Source organism: Notamacropus eugenii, chromosome 6, assembly GCF_028372415.1.
Source record: "Notamacropus eugenii isolate mMacEug1 chromosome 6, mMacEug1.pri_v2, whole genome shotgun sequence".
NCBI lineage: Eukaryota > Metazoa > Chordata > Mammalia > Diprotodontia > Macropodidae > Notamacropus > Notamacropus eugenii.
Window position 1 is genome coordinate 356461579 of NC_092877.1, and position 18450 is coordinate 356480028.

The following is an 18450-nucleotide window of genomic DNA, read 5'->3' on the forward strand; positions in this document are numbered from 1 at the left end:
TAGCAACAACATGACGGTGATGACAATAACAAAATTAGCATTTAGGGAGTGATTTATGTTTTGCAAAGTGCTTTGCATATATTGTCTCATTTGATCCTCACAAAACACTGAAATGTAGGTACTATTATTCCCATTTTACAGATTAAAAAAAGAAGAAACTGAGGAAGAAAGATGTTCAGTAATGTGTCCAGTGTCATACAGGTAAAAAGTGTCTGAGTCCAATCCCCCTTCCATTTTGCTACTCATCTGCAAATAAACACAAAATAAGTCACAAAGCAATATCAGAAAGGGCTGAGGGTCTTGAAGAGAGCACTAACAGTTAGGGAGGAGGAGAAAAATAAGGAATAAAGCCTCTTATAACACGTGGTGCTTGAGTTGAGATTTGAAGGAAATATCACCCTGGTCAAGGAGTCATTCTGTATCTGCTGATGCTCTTAGGTTTGCCCCTGTCCGAGGTCCTTAACTTCTGTAGGCATCAACATTCTTCCAAATAAAAGGTACTTCAGTTTCTAAAGGATTGAGGAATATCTGTGGTAGCACTATATTCAAAGTGCCAGTATTTCTGATGCTTGAATGTCTTTCAGATGAGTTTGTTCTTGACCCTGAGTCTATGAAAGAACTGCTTAGATGAAGGGCTGCTTTTATTAAGTCCCAGTCTGAAAGGACTTGCTTTTCACCTGGAAAAGAGTCCAAGTGTCATTTTGGTAAGAACTGCAGGTGGATTATTTCTTCCTAAGAATAAAGAGATTCATGATGTATGAATCCAAGACATTTTATATCCCCATCTTTCACTTTATTCCTTTACTTGATGAAGCGTGGGATTGTAGCAGAAGCCAGGATCATCAGCGTACACATCTTAGGCCATTAGTAGTGAAATGCGGGGGAGGGGACTGGGGGAGGGAGTAACTAATGTGTGCCCACTGGGTTCAGACTCACTATAGAAGGATATCTGTTGTTGTTTGCAACTTGAAATGGAGACAAAGCTTTCAGCAAGTTCCTCCTTGAACATGAGTCCATTTTGGAAGCTGAGGCAAGTATTGTGTTAGAGGCTAGAGTCCTTTGGCATTTGTAGCACCGGAAGGGATCTTAAGGAGCATCCCAAGAAGATTCTTTCCTTTTACAGATGAAAGAACTGAAGCCCCCAAAGGGGAAATAACAGGCATACCCAAGACCATGCAATATGTAAATGAAGAATGTAAGTTCTCTTATAGGAAAGGCTTAATTTTTGTCTTTGTATCACCCACACCTAGCATAATCTCTTGTATATTTTTATTGTTGTTCAGTTGTTTTTCAGTCACATCCCACTCTTTGTGACCCCATTTGACGTTTTCTTGGCAAAAATACTGGGGTAGTCTACCAATTTCTTTTCCAGCCCATTTTACATATGAAGAAACTGAGACAAACATGACTAAATGACTTGTCCAGGGTTACCCAGCTAGTAAGTGTCTGAAGCAGGTTTGAACTGATGGAGATGAGTCTTCCTGAGTCCAGACCCAGTACTCTATCTCTTGTGCCACCTAGCTGCCCATCTTGTATACAGTAGATACTTAATAAATGTTGGTTGCTCTCAATTGAATTGAAGCAGCAGAATAAAGATCTGAACTCAGGCATTCTGACTCCAGCTTCAGTACCCCTGACATCATTCCCTGACAAGAAAGTTGGTATATTGTGTTATGTGTGTTGTATTCTAATTATTGGAATCAGAGAACAAGAAGATTCTTAAATTTTGGAACTATTGAGGACCTTCAAGATTCCTCAAGTTCAGGGTCCTCATTTTTACAGATGAGGCAATTTAGGCATAGGGAGAAATGATTTCATGGAGCATAGATTTAAAGTTAAAAGGGACTTCAAAGATCAATTAGTCTAATCCATTTGTTTTCTAGCTGAGTGATGCCAAGAGAGAGGGAGAGACTTCCCCAAGATCACACAGATAGAAAATGACAAAGCCAAGATTGTGATATTCATGAGTGGAATTAGCTCCACAGTTTCCAGATGATGGCCCATTCAGGTATTGACCTTACCTGACCTTCTCTGTATAACAAGAGTCTGCTTATGGTCCCAGGGGACCATAGCATAAGCTGTTTTTTTCCAACCAGAAGTTATATTATCTTATAAAGTTGCAGATGATGTTAAGAAGGAATTGGACTAGCAGGTTCTCTCCTTCCAAATGTAGAGCTTTTTCTGCTGCACTATATCTTTATTGGGTTCCTGCTTTAGAGAATCATTTGTTAATGGTACCAGCTGCTTAACTGAACCAAAATGTGGAAAAAAGAAACCATTTGTGAATCATTATAGGCTGAAATTTCCCCTTCTAGAATCACTATGCTGGGTTTCAACAAAATGAAACCAGCATACTATGGTGGAAAGAGCATTGGAATGGGGAGAAACTGTTTTGTCGTATCATTTTCACCATCAACTAGCTGTATGACCTTGAGTAAATTACCACCTAAACTCTCTGGACTCCTATTTTCTCACATGAAAATTAGAGAGTTGAACTTTGAGTTCTAAGGTGTTCTGGTCTATAATCCAACAATCCTGGCCAGAGGTAGAGATTTATTTTATGATTGTGACTAAAAGGGATTGGATGATGGGTTTAAATGCATCTGGAGTGGTACAAAGAGGGGGCCAGGCATCTAGTTTTGTAAATTCCTTTTTGCTTTAGTGTAAAAAATATGCACATCTCTCAGGCCCTCAGAGGTCATAATACTTCATGTCTGGTGCTGTAGCCAGTCAAAGAATTTGCTCATCAAATCCGTGACTCAATTATGAAACCTTCTACTAAATACATGCTGCCAGTATGATGAATGGCTAGCTAATGTTAATAATCACTACTGAGCTCAGTGGGATTGGTGTGCTTCACCCACCTCCTCCCCCTGAGCAGCCTTTCTACTCTAGACATACACACTCATAGACCCATGATTAGATTTCAGTTCTAGGGGAGGCTGGCTTCTTCTGAGAGGAGTTAGGCTGCCTTATCTCATACTCTCTCACTCTAGTGCTCTTGGTGGAAGATTTAATTACAACTTAAATTGCAACTCATGTCTACGGTCTCCTCAAAGAGAGTAGTAGAAAGGTTCTTAATGTATATTATGAATCTTATATGGCAAAGATATTTATTTCCTATACATAAAAGAAGTGTTAAAAGACAAGGATTCATCATTCATTGACAGAATGGCTTAAAGCAGGCATCATTAATTTATTTTGTTATTACTGTCATAATTTCTCCAGAGTCTAATATAAGAACAGGAACAGTTTGCAGACCCATTAAATAGATAATTCACAATTCACTTCACCTCTGCACTTTTTAGCCAACAGATCTATTCCATCTGCTGGTGATCATTTTCTTGGATAAAGAACCTTTTCTTACCATCAGTTAGTTCCAAGTCATGAACCCAGTACCTCTCCAGCTTACAAGGTCATCTCCATGTGTCCATATAAAGAAAGATGCTCTCTGCATCCAGAGAATGAAGTGATAAATAGAAGTATATATAGAATAGTTTTACATATATATGTTTGTGTGTATGTATATATACACACAGATACATACATACATGTGAATATACACATAAATACACACATGTATATGTGTTTATGTATATGTGTTTATGTATATGTATATAAACACACACATATTTGTTTCTAATGGGAGCCATCTGTAGGGTGGAGAGGGGGTAGAGAAGAAAAAAGAAAAAAAGGAAATTTACATGATGTTTGTTGAGTGTTTGGAAGGAACAGGAAGTTATGCATAGTAGACTTGCAGTTTCATGTACAATCATCTTTTCATTGCACTGTGTGATAGATATGCTTGTTTTATTCCATAAATTAAAAATAAAATACATTTTTAAAAGAATAATATTGGGTCACATTCTTAGGAAAGGAAACAGAAAACAGAAAATGTAGCCACTTACTCACTTGAAATTTCACCTAGTTGATTTCACTCCCCATACATAAGTAGCTGAAGGAGGGTGGTGGTGGTGTTGGGTGAATAGAGGTATCCATCTTTTTCATGAGAAGTCTAGTGAACTCTTGCCTCACGAGAGAGTCAAAGAAGGGAGTGAACTGTCTCCCTTTTAGCTGATATTGTGTTTCACTCTCCTGCCACTATTGGGGGAGAGGAGAACTAATGAAGGCCCCTCAAGATTAGCCACATCATACCAAAGAACCTTGTCCTTTTTTGTCTCTGAGCTACTATATGTAAGGAAGCAAGGAGAGGGTTCAGTATCAGTGATATAGACACTCAACGTCTGAGTGATATATGGTTGACTGGAATCAGAAAGGTCAACTTTGCACGTTTGGTGAATTTCCACTTAGATTTATAACTCATGAACACTTCACCCCACCAAAACTCGGAGCTCAGACTGTTAATGTGCCAGCACAGACTAATGTTAGTGACATTAGTAATAATATTATTATTTACTTTAGAAGTTTAATTGATACCTTTTGATTTTACACAGTCATTTGTAGCATACCTCCACCCACCCCATCTCCCAATTTGAACCCTTTTACAATGGAAGAAACTGAGTCTTAAAGAGGTTGAATGACATAAGCTGAGTTTTAACTCAGGTTTTTGTGACTTCAAATTCAGTCTGCCCTTGACTGGCTCCTTAAAAATCCATTTTCTTGATGTCCTTCTTTATATCACAGTCATTTCAATTCCTTACCGCTGAATACTTTCTCTTGACACGAAAACAATTAAGTACAATTATCTGATACAGTGACCAAGTTTAATCATGTTTACAAAATTCTGTCCTAATAGAATCTAATCTCTCTGAGATGATAGAGGTATGTTTCAATATCTGAAGACCTTCTCTCATATTTCGGTTATTTAGCATTTTCTTTCACTGATGTCTTCATTTACATTGTGGCAGCATTCAACAGCATGTCAATGAGCATTTAAAGTGTGCCTAATATGTGTGCCTGGTACATAGTCATTGTGTCATGTACACTGTAGTCATTATATATAGTGTTCTTTTGCTCTGTATCAGTTGAATAAAATCTTCTCCATGCTTCTCTGAATTTTTCATGTTGGCCACTTCGTACTGACGCATAACAACTTATTATAATACATACATACATACATTTTTAAAAAGCCATACGTATATACATATATATACACATATACATATATACATATATATTAATACGTACATTTTTAAAAAGCCATTTCTTAACATATGGAAACTATGTTTCCAGCTTTTTGCTGTCACAAAAAGACCTGCATTGAATATTTGGGTATATATTATTTTTATTTCTATCTTTGACTTATTATAGTTTAGCCACCATTCTTACATAATTTCAAATTATTCGGTAGAATTATTTGAACCCTTTCACAGCTCCACCAGCAGAATACAGTCTGTCTATAACTGCTCAAACATTTTTGTGATCACTTGTTTTTCAGTCATTTCTAACTTTGTTACCCCATTTAGGGTCTTCTTGGCAAAGATTCTAGAGTGGTTTGCCATTTCCTTCTCCAGCTCATTTGACAGATGGGGAAACTGAGGCAAATAGAATGGAGTGACTTGCCCAGGGTCATAGAACTAGTAAGTGTCTGAGGCTAGATTTGAATTCACAGAAATGAGTCTTTTTGACTCCTGGTCTGTTACTTTATCCACTGCACCACCCAGCTACCCTTCGCTCAGACATTCATTGCTCTTTGTAATCTTGACCAATTTGCAAGAATGAGGTTAACCTTCAGAGAGGTTTTGATTTATATTTCTCTTACTGTTAGTGATTTGAATCACGTTCTAAAATGATTGTTTGCTGTTCATAATTCTTTTTAACAATTATTTGTTCACTTGGAGCTTTGATCTACTTGTAAATGGCTGCTATGTATTTCTATTGATTACCTATATGCTTCACATATCAAGTTTCTATTGATAATATTTGATGCACGTTTCCTCATCTTTAATATTGCTTTTTAGTCTGTGTTTTTTTATTTTGTTTGTGCAAAAGCTTTTAAAATTTTTATCTTTTATAGTCTTCTTTGTCCCATGTTTACTTAAAAATTCTCTAATGCTTATCAAAAATGGCTTTGTAACTTATAATCTCAGAGTCCATATTACCTCTAGAATCACATATCATATCCTCCCTTTGACTTTTAAAGCCCTTTATAAGCTGAACCCTTCCCACCTCTGCAGTCTTCTTCTACTTCATTCCTTTTCATGAACTCTGCTATCTAGTGACATAGTCCTCTTAGACAACACTCAGACTCTTGAATCTGTTCATTTTTACTGGCTCTCCAGTGAAACTTACTGATGTAAATGGTAGCTAATCACTTTCTTTTCTAATGTTCATGGGTGATTTTAATATTTAGGTTACCTATTTTCAGTTTACTGTAATATATGGTGTAAGTTGTTGACCTAAATGCAATTTCTGCCAAACTATTTTCAGTCTTTTCCAGCAGGTCTTATCAAATGTTGTTCTTGGATTTAGGAAATGCTGGTTCGCTATTTTCATTTGCTTCTGTTTATTGTTTATTTCACTTGATCCACCAGTCTACTTTTCTATTTTTTTTAAACCTGGAACTAATAGTGTCCAAAAAAGCACTGATTCGTATTATAATTTGAGGTCTGCTAAGGATGGTTTTCCCCTAATTTGTACCTCTTCCCATGATTTCCCTCAAGATTCTAGACTTTCTGTTCCCTGAAATGAACTTTTGTATAACTTTATCTAGTTTTAAAAAGTCTCCTCTCATGAAGTTAATTGGTAGAGAAACAAACATATAAATTGATTTCAATATTGTCAATATTTTTATGCTATTGACACAGTCCAGCTATGATCAGTGAATATGTTTCCAGTTATTTTATCTCCTTTTGCTTCTGCAAAGAATGTTCTGTAACTCTATTTACATTTTTCCTGGCCACTAACAAATCTGGTGTTCTGTTTTCTATTTATCTATTCTTTTTTCTCTTATTAGAAAATGAGAAGAGAAAAATTCCCTTCCATCCATTCACATTATAATTCTATTTCTGTGTTCTTCCATAAAGTATATAGAATTTGCCTTCTCCTTTTAATTGGAACTTTGTTTCTGTTAAGTTGTTTGCTTATACTCATCTGAACCAAGTCTCTTCATCCTAGCTCCCTCTCATTTAGTTTGCTTGAACTCTCCCAAGTTCTTTTGTTATTTTCTCTTTTTTTATTTCTCTTTTTTGTTTGTTTCCAGTTATTTTTCAGTTGTGTCTGGGTTTTCTTGGAAAAGCTACTGGTGCCATTGCTTTCTCCAGCTCATTTTGCAGATGAAGAACTGAGGCAAATAGGGTTAAGTGACTTGCTTAGGGTCACAGAAATGCCCGAGGCCATATTTGAACTGAGGAAGATGTCTTCCTGACTCCAGGCCCAGCACTCTATTTTCTGTGCCACCTGTTTGCTCTTTGCCTTCCCTGTATCAGGACATGGTCTGGAGTCCTGCAATGTCCATATTTTGGCTGTATATCCATAGACAAGTCATTTAAGCTCTCAGTTTTCTCCAGATCAAGTCAAGTCAACAAGCACTTAATAAATGCCTACCATGTGCCATGCAATGTGCTAAGCTCTGGAGGTACATAATAAAACAAAGCAGTTCTTATTCTCGAGGAGCTCATAGTTCAATGGGGAGGAGACAAAATGTTAATAACTACATACAAATCAGGCATTTATTGCCCAAATCAAAGAGAATCTCAGGAAAGGCATTAGCATTAAAGTGAATTTGGGAAAATATTTTTTCAAAAATGTGGTATATTAGATGAGACTTGAAGAAAGTCCTAGACACAAGGAGGCAGAAACAGGAAGAGAATTCCAGCCATGTATGACAGCCAGTGAAACCGAACAGATTCAGGAGAGAGTGTTGTCTATGAGGAAAGTAAGGAGGAGAGTGTAAGTAGACGGCAGAGTTCATGGAGGCTAAGAAGGTAGGGAAGGTCCAGGTTACAAAGGACTTTAAAAGCCGAAGAGAGGATTTTATATTTGATTCTAGAGGTAACATGGACTCTCTGAGATTACAAGTTATAAACCAGTTGTTGATGAGCATTAGTAGAGATTTTCTATTATGAGATTTACCCAGAACAATAAAATGAATATGGACCCCAAAATAAGGTCAGAGAATACACCATTTATCTTTGATATCAACCTTCATTTTAAAAGTTTTCACCAAGGTTGTGGTACCAATGCAGTATTTATGGAAGATGTTTGAATTGGTAACATAAATTAAAGTGTTTATCATGGGGCAACAAGTATCAATCCCAGCAGAGGAATCAAGTCTGATTTAATTAAATTCAGGAAATATTTGTTAAGCACATATCAGGCGGTAGCCCCTGCCCCCAACCCCGCAGAATGATATTAGTATCCCTATACAAGCATATAACTGGGCTTAGGAACTGTCAACAGTTTTTGCAAGCTCTCTCCAAATATTCTTTGGTTTGTTATCTGTCTGCTCTTTCAGCAGGGCTTAGTCTGAATTGAAACCTACACTCTACTCCAACATCATGCCTCCTGTTTGCATTGTAGATTAATTCTGCGGTTATGGCATCTTTTTCTCATCTCAAGCTGTGTACTTTTTACTTCTGAAATTCAACCAGCTCATTTACTTCTCAAAAATAGAATTGTACCTCACTTGGGTTGATGCTAATGAGCTAAAGAAACGATGAGGACACTGATGGGGATGGGGATATGAACCACAAAATGAAACTAGATTTTAGCCTAAAATAATCAATTCTCCTTCTCTGAAATAAAAGACCAGTGATGAACTTTATTATGCTTTGGATGGAAAGAAAAAGTCAGTATGATAGTATTCAGTCTCTGGATACTTGAAAAATCTAAGATTCTCTCAGTTATTGAAAGTTTTCTGCTCAATATTCTATAGAAAACAATCCCCATGGCTAATACACTTTCCTAGAAAATCCTTTCAAAATGAGTCTTTCACTTCCCTGCCATTCTGATATTTACTTTCTTCCCATCAAATCTGACACCTATCCACAAATCCATTTGGGTAAACAGATTACTTCCACAAGGACTCAACCAAAGAGGATGTGTAAACAGATTCCAGATGCTGCCCATCTGGAAAGACTATCTTTTAAATTTTCTGTTTAGTATTTCATTTTTTCCCAGTTACATATAAAAAGAATTTTCAGCATTTGTTTTTTAAAATTTTTGTGTTCCAAATTCTTTCCCTACCTCTCCACTCCCCTCATTGAGAGGGCAAGCAATTTGATACGGGTTGTATACATGTAGTGGAAAGACTATCTTGTTGAAGGATTTTTTTTTTTTTAAAACCATACTGTTGGCTAAGGGTATTTAAAATGTTTTTTAATGGTCTCATTTTAATTGAGGGGAGAAATTAATTCTTGGAAAGGTAGCTGTGCAAAATATCTCATAGTCATAGCTGTGAAACCCAAATATATTCAGCCTTAAATAAATTGGTGTTTGTCTGTGGGGGTGAAAAGAGTTAGGTCATAGGATCCTAAATTTAGAAGTGCTCAGGAGTCATTTGGTCTAACTCCTTTATTTTACAGATGAGGAAACAAAAGCCCAAGTAAAAGAACATTGTTCAAGTTCACATATGGAAGGAAGTAAAAAAAAAAGCTGGAATTTGAATCCAGTTCCTCTGATACCAAGTAATATTTAACATTTATTTATATGGAGCTTTAAGGTTTGCCAATCTCATCCCAAAGAAAAGGGAAATTCTTCAAGGGAAATTCTGTTATTATTCCCATTTTCCAGGTAAGAAAATTGAGGCACAGAGAGGCTATATTTTGGGGGGGTAAGGAAGATAGTGCCTGCTACATGTCAGGTATTGTGTTAAGCACTTAATAAATATTATTTCATTCAATTTGTACAACAACTCTGAAAGACAAATACTGTGGTTATCTTTATTTAATGAAGAAGGTTAAGTGACTTGCCCAGGGCCACACAACTAGTAAGTATCTGAGGTCAAATTTGAACTCAGGTCTTCTTGACTCCAATCCTGGTTCTTTCTACTGCTCCACTAGCTGTTTCATGGCCCTTTCTCTATTATAACATAGTGATAAACATAAAATATTATCAAAGGTAAGAGTGTACCATGCTACCCATGTAGCTGTTTCTTTAGTTTCTTTGCCGTATTTGTACTTTCATTCATTGTCTACCTTGTCACCCTGAAATTCTGTCAGCATAGGGGAAAAATTTTCTCGATTGTCCTGAGTTGTAGTATATCCTTTGCAAGACTGTTGTAAGCATCTAATGTGGTAATGTAGTGAGTGCCATATTGTGTAAACCTTAAAATATTATATGATCATCAGTTATTATTGTTAATGAAAGTAATTTCATTTGCATAGTTGTCATTTCTTTATTTAGCTGTCCATCCATTGGCTTAACTTTCATAGAATCACCAAGCAATATAATTAGTCAAAATTAATAATCATTGTAAAAAGCAAAATATATCTGTATATTATGTGTTAATCTTATATAGTTTTACTAAGATTTTTTTAATGATATCAAGCAAATGGAGGGCTATTATTAATACTATATACCTTATCCTTTTCTTTCACCACTTGACTGACCTACCTCCTTTCCTGATTCCCTTGATAACATACCTGCTGTTACTACTTGCGTGAAAGTCACCAGTGGTATTAAGTTGCAGGCTACTTACATCCATTATGTGTCTCTCCATTGCAAGTTGGTTCATTCTTTGGGTGGTAACATTATCATTACAAACTATTATAAAGCAAAAGAAACCTTTTTTTAAAAAATGGTATCTTAAAGCAGAGTTTTAAAATCAGTATTAAAAACAATATTTAAATGTAGTATTTTAGAAAACAATATGTAACTGCTTAATTATATACATGTTTCCTTTTATTTGAATCAAATGGCTACTGGGAAAACTCTTAAAGTGAATTTGATGAGCGCTACATTTCAGTTTTTTAAACAAAAAACTTCCTTTTTCATAGAGCTTGATTACTTTCTTAAGGGAATTTCTCAATATCTGAATAGCACTGGAGGTTTTCTTTTTCTATCACAGTAACTACATAATGCATTGTGCTTCAGATTTTAACATAGTCTATGTAATATTTGAGATGTTTTTAAAAGAATAGGTATTTACCTACCTCAGTCAAAAGTATGCGAAAACACATATTAGACAATAAAAACCATTTCACGTTGCACTAATGACCTGTTATATAGTGAAAGTTGTGAAGATGAGTGCTATTTTGGACATCTTTGCTACCAGTAGAAATATTCAGATAATGACTGAAAGTATGGCAAATACTTGCTTTGTTGTGGATTTTCTCAATTTTAAAAGCTGTTTCTTCAATTATTATTAAGGACTCACTAAGTGTCAGGCATATGGCAGGCTCTTGAGATACACGGACAAAAGAAAAAGAATGCCTTTCCTCAAGAGCTTATATTCTAATGGCAGAGACAATGTGTACAAAAGTAAGATGGGACAAGATATGGATCTGAAACAAAATAAAGGTTGTTTTGGAAGGGCAGATACTGGCAGCTAAGGGAACCAGGAAAGGATTCATGAAGAAGGTGATACTTGAGTTGAATTTGAAAGGAAACTAGGGAACCTAAAAGGTAGAGATGAGAAAATGGTACATTCCAGGAAAGGGGGACAGCCAATGAAATGCATGGAAACAGAAAGTATTTTATGTGAGAAGCAGAAAAAATAGATTGACTGAACTGAGGAGTAACATGTAAGAAGGTTGGAATACAGTCAGCAAATGCTTATTACTCTGATATTCCATAAATTCATGCTCTCATCAATGTGACTATTTTCTCCATTGATACTGAATTCTCCTCATTGATGTGCACCTATCTTGTGTGACTCTTGTTTACCATAAATTCACTGCACAGTGATACCCAACATGATGTCTGTCTTCCTTCCATTTTCTTGAGGTGTCATGGAAACTAAGAGACAATGTGAGAATTTGTAATCTATTTTATATGATTCCTCATTTGTAATGGGTCTCAATCTGCTTCAGGCCTATCTTGGACTTTTCCACTGCTCGTTGTGCCATTCTCAATTTCAGTTTTTCAGAGACTGTAGTGTTCCATGATTCCCAGCCAAAAATTTTGCCAGAAGAATAACAATGTTAAAGCAATATCTTTTTGTTTTAAAAAAATCTCATGATTCATCAAAATTATTTTAGTTAGTTAAATTATGAGTCCATAGAAATGAACCATAATTTTAAAATGTTTAATACATGTCCTTTATTTTAAATTTCATTTTATTACATATTTCCCAAATGCAGTTAAAATTTTTTGAGTACCAAATTTTCTTCCCCTCCCTCTTTGCTTAATGTTCTTTACGTTTTTTAAAAATTGCATTTATACTTTTTAATTTAATTTTGTATTTTCCCCTGCGTCACTTTCTTACATCTTCCCAGAAAGCCATCTTGTGGATAATGAAGTGGTTTTTTTTAAGAATAAAGGAGGTGACAGCTAGATAGCATAGTGGATAAAGCACCAACCCTGTAGTTACAAAGACCTGAGTTCAAATCTTGTTTCAGACATTTACTAACTGTGTGACCCTGGGCAAGTCATTTAACCTCAATTACCTCCCCCGAAAAAGAATAAAGGAAAAGAAGAAAAGAAAAATCAGCAAAATTGCTTAACACATTGAAAAATCTACCAATATATGTAACATTCAATGCCTGTGACTACAACCTTCTGAAAACAGGGTCAGAGAAAGCATTCTCTCACGTTTCTTCTTTGAGGTCCCATTTTCTTTGTGTAATTTTACAACATTCAACTTCAATTGTTTGTAGCTTTTTTCATTTGCATTGTTGTAATCATTGCATATATTATTTTCCTGACTTTTCTTCACTTTATAGCAGTTCCTTTAAGAATTTCCATCCTTCTCTATATTCATCATATTTGTTATTTTGTAGAGGTTAGTAATATTCCATTAGATTTATGACCAATTTACCTATTCTTCTTCAATTGATGGGCATCTACTTTGTTTCCAGTTTTGGTACCACAAAAACTTTTATTTTTATACCAAACTGGCCAGAAATACCCATTTCTGATGAGCTGTCCTTTAAAAATTTTTTTCTTTTATCTTTCACTTTCATACACACACACACACACACACACATACATACACAGAGATGTATATATACATATGTATGTATATATGTATGTATGTATATGTCCCCTCTTGCCTTGCAATGGGCAATCCAAATGAAAGAAGGAGGAAAGACTTTCAACAAAACTAACCAACACATCAAGCAGGTCTAACAGGACAGGTGATGCTCCAGACTCATCATCCCTAACTTCTGTAGAGAAAGTAGAGAAACGTAATTTCTGATTTCTTCATGGACACATGTGTTTATGACAGCAACAAACACTTATTAAGCATCAGTTATGTAAGTAGTACTGTTCTAGATTCTGGCAGAGATACAAAGATTAAATGAGTAATGATTTTTCCCTCATGGAGTTTTTAATCTAGGAGAGAATGCAGCACTTGGAGAAAAAAATAGAACTGATACAAAATTATCCATAGTACCAAATTAAAAGAGACAAACTAAACACGTTGCAAGATAAGAGGGAAAGAAATATCCTTACTGGTCTGGGCATCCTAGTAGGCTCTGAGGAGGAAATAGAATTTGATCTAGGCTTTATAAAATGGCTAGAATTTCAAAAGACAGACAGGCATGGCATCCCAAGTATAGGTTATAGAAGAAAGACCATAGGACATCTTCAAAGAGAAGCTGACAGACCTCATGTCTGTTGTACTGGGAATTCCTCTGAGTGTGGGGGTTTGACTAGATTGTCACTGAAGTCTCTTTTAACCTCAAATTCTGTGATTCTGTGAAATGCGCTATAAAGGCAGAAGAAGGGTGGTCAAAGGTGAACAGTTGTTGAGAGTACACAGCTTGGTACAAATACTAACTATACCCTGGGCAACATCAATAGCATTAGAAGTTGTTGCCCTAGAAACAAGACCTCAGTATACAAGTCAGAACTGGAGCCAGAGAACTGTGAATTCGTTGGAATAGTCAGGGAGGCAACATGGACACCAGCGTTAAAAAAGCAAATAGAGAACAGTAACATGATTGTGAGTTAGTTCCACCTGTGTGAGTGAATGTTAAGAGATTTGGAGCTTAGCAGTGTGGTGGGAAGAAGTCATTCAGGAAAAGTGGCTCTGTGTATGTGGGAAAAGATTTGACATTACAGAAGGCTTCAACATTTCAGCAGGTCCTTCTCTAGGTGACTCTTTGGACTAATGCTTACTGGATTCAACTACTTGTGTTATTTCAATTAAAGAACTTTTGAAGGAAACACAGAAAACCTTTGGGCACAAGCACTCTCCTAGTCAAGTTTTGCCATTCTATGTAATATGTTGTGATATTTGCCTTGAAGTTTTTTATATTAATCCATAAAATTGGTGATGTGAGCTGTCACAATCCTGATATACAGGTAAGCAATAAGAAAATGAAATTGACATGCCGGAGATATATAAAGATATGCTCCAATTGCAGTCACAATGTAAATTTCATAGTCACAATCATTTAAAAAAAAACACAGAATGCTAGAGTTGGGAAGGAACCTTCAGAATCATCTGGTCCAAGCTATTACTTTAACAATCACACCTGATGTGCTAAGTGACTTGTCTAAGGTCACCTGACCAGTTAACGGTGGGTGAATAAGGAATTATTCTTCAGGTCTTCTGATTCCCAGGAGAATGCTATTTCTATTATATCATATAAGCTGTTTCTCCCTTGAAACCCAGAAAATTTTGATTGATTGTATGATTCATTTGTAGATAGCATTTTAATATGCTTGATGAGATATTTTGTGAAAGTGATGAAAAGTTCTAAGGTTATAGAAAAGCCAAATCTTTTGAGATAAACAGAACTATTTAATGTGGTATGAATTTATGACCAAAGACAAGTTGTATCTCCCAAGCAGAATGTAAAATCCTTTTAATTTTGTTTTTGCATCCTTAATACCTTGCATAGTTTGCATTTAATAAGTATTTGCTGGATTGTTTGGGATTGGAAAGAACTTAACCCACTGGGTCCTAGATCTGGGCTGAGTTTTGCAAGAGAGTTTTGTTCTTCAACTTTATGGAGGAAAAATATGACCCTTGAGTCTTCTTAGAATTAATGAGTAGCAAAGCCCTAAAGTGAAATGAGTCCCTGCTTCTTTAATTTCAATTTTTCAAAGTGCACTTATATTGGATTTGAATAATATAGTGAGTCTTTGGGAATAAATGTCCACCTAAGGGTGTTATCTCTGCAGTATAATATTTTCATGCTAATAATAGAAAAATGAATAAAAATATTTAAATGAATTTATTCTTTAAGGAGTCATAGGCTATGAAAAATGATTTCTTAGGACTTGTGGGAGCGTTAATTACTGTTATTGGCTCCAGTGTGATATTCATCAGTGAGGTAAATGTATGGCCAAGTAAATGACTATTAGGCAAAAATATTACTTTTTAAATGAGATTGTTAAAGTTCCCCTGAAGACATTATTTGTTGTTATTTGGTACTTTGGGGCTCTGCCTTAAGTCAATGAATCAAGTGTTTTTAAGCTCCTACTATTGCCAGGCACAGTGCTAGGTGCTGAGGATGCAAGTATAAAATGGTGCCAGTTGCTTACTTGAATGGTTTTATTTTAATTGAATGTGGCAGAGGAAAAAAAGACAATTCTGTGAGAAACAGTAAGAAAAATAGCTTTTAAGAGGAAAAGTTCTTGGGAGATACACAGACAATTCTGAGAGAACCCAAGAGAGCACTCCCTCATGCTAAGGTCAAAGATAGGTGAAATGTCTTGTTTCATAAATCTAACTTATCTATGATTGTTTTGTGGGGTTTTGAGGTTGACAGCTGGAAGATTTTGATTATTAGAACTTCTTGGTAACTATTGAATAATTGTACATTTTTGCATTTCTCAACCTGAAAAAAGCATGAAAAGGACCTCATTTGAGGCATCAGGAGCCAGACATCAGAAACCAGATCAAGCTTCAGTGACTGAAGCTGGCTACAGAAGAGAGATAAGAGAAACCAAGAGAAGTTGATCCCAGAAACCAAGCTATCAGAAGAAAAAATATGAAATGCTATTTGGAGGAAATCTCCATTCTTTGAAAGAGCTGATTGGGAGAAAGGAGAATCATCTGCTGTGGCTAAAAAGCTGGCTGGAAGAAAGACTGCTTTGCTCTCTAGTTATCTACAACACAAAAGAGAGGAAACTCCTCAAAGATTTTATCCATTTTACCCTGTATTGCCCTCTATATCTCAAGAAGAGAAAGTCCTTCAAAGATTAGAGAGCAACATCTGAGTAGTTTTGCAGATCTTAGGATTAAAGGCAACTTACTGTTCACTTAAAAATTGTCACCTTAGTATCTAGTCAAAGAAATAGACCAAAGCAACTCTACATATCCCAGGCTTAAGGCTTTTGATGAGCTAGAAGAGCTTAATCCTACTTCAGGGTAGGAGTAGCAAAGAAGTAGCTTTGTTCAGGAAAAGACCAGGGGGTTCAGAAGATGAGAGATCTTACTCACCAGGTGATGAGTGGTGAAGACTATTTCCTAAAAAGACCACCAATACTGAGACACCACCTACAATCCTGAGTCATTTTTTTCAGGGATGTGGTTTTCTCTACACATGTGCTCACTGCCATGATTTTGTAAATTTATGCACATTCATCCCCCTCTCCCCAGTAGATACTCTATACATTGGTGGGAGACTATGACCCAGATTTATTAATTGTTTTATTATTCTCGTTTTTACCTTTCTTTAATAAATGCTATGGTATGATTATTCTTGATTTTGTCTTCTCTTTTAGAACATGTTTGAGGCTTAAAATTAATAGCATCATTATGACTAATATGTGTAAATTGGAAGTATACTGGTGGGGGCTCAAAAACTATGATTGTGAGTCTTTGCCCCACACCAAGAGTTACCCTTATGACCCTGAGAATTTACTTGAAGCAGCCTTGATACCCCTCCCCAGTAACCCCTCAAGAATTGTTGATGTAAATGCAGATTAAGGTGAGCCAACCCAGTGAGACAGAGAGAGAAAGAGAGAGACAGAGACAGAGACAGACACAGAGACAGAGAGAGACAGAGAGAGAAACAGAGAGACAGAGACAGAGAGAGAAACAGAGAGACAGAGAGAGATAGAGAAGTGAATGTGGGTGCCACATGGGGTGGCATTGTATCTGATACATAGTCATTGAAGAACTTCTCTCCTTGCTCATGTAAGTGATGTTTTGGAGAATCATTTCAGTGACTTTAACTTATAGATGGTCCTGACATCAGTGAAATGCCAAAGGCATCTCATGCTTAAATATAAAGAAACTAGATGGAGATCTGACTGAGTTATTCCATTATGAGCTTTATAACCTTTTCTTGTTCTTGACATTTTGGAAATCTGAAGAAAATACAGTCTGATTTATTAAGGGTCTGTAATTTTCCCTCTGGTATTTGACCCTTACTCATTTGCTTCTTGTGTGATTCTATACTTCACTTCTTTAAAGATAGTAGTGTTTCATCACTCAGTACCATATAACGTCATTTTTCTTTCAATTAGCAACTTGTGGTCATTAAAATACTCTAAAGGCAATCTATCCCCCTTTTCTCTTCCAGTTCAGTTCTGGGGCCAGCTCATTTTTTATGCTCAGTGTCTGTCCCAGAGATAGCCTCATGGCCCACCTCTACAGATTTTCCATTCAAATACTTATCAACATCTGGGCAATAGGCATTCTTTATCTACCTGGTTTTACCTAGAAGGAGAGCTGGGCTGAATTTTTTAGCGTTCTCACTTAGGAGCCTCTGTAGTGCTCTGGGACTTTCTGCAACCCTCATAAAATCATCCACAGAAGGGAGGAATCTGGAGGACTTCACCATCCCTCTCCAATTAGGACTCTTAGACTTTATAATATAGTATTACCTTTCTCTTATCTTACTCTAATTACAAGCAAGAAAGATGCTACTCATGAGGCTTTTCATCACTTCCTTTTCATAGGACCGTAGTTATAGATCCTGGAATAATAGGCAATATGAAGATATTATAAGTTAGCTATGGTTTTTCATTTCTTCTTTATCATATGTTCAAAGAGGTAGTAGGTGGTTTCAGAGAAGACATATGTGTGTGCATACTATTTCTTGATAGATTTGATATATTCTTAATTTACAATGCTACTGACCTGTTCTCCCATTTACATATTCTGTTCCTTTTGTGTATGTATGTATGTTGTATGTGTACATATGTATATATGTGTATTTGTGCATGTATGTATATGTGTGTATGCGTATATTTCTAATGTGGTTCACTTCAGTCCTCTCAATTCCCTCTACCACTTGCCATTCTAATTCCCTCGCTTCTACAGCCATGTAGAAGCCTCTCTCATGGCCTCATTCTGTAAAGCCTCTGGGATGCCTGTGGGTAAACAAGTCAAAAACCACTTGCTGTAGTCAGGCACTGTGCTAAGCACCGAGGATCTGAGCTCACTTTGCCTTCTTGTGCCAGGATCAGTCATTCATTTTG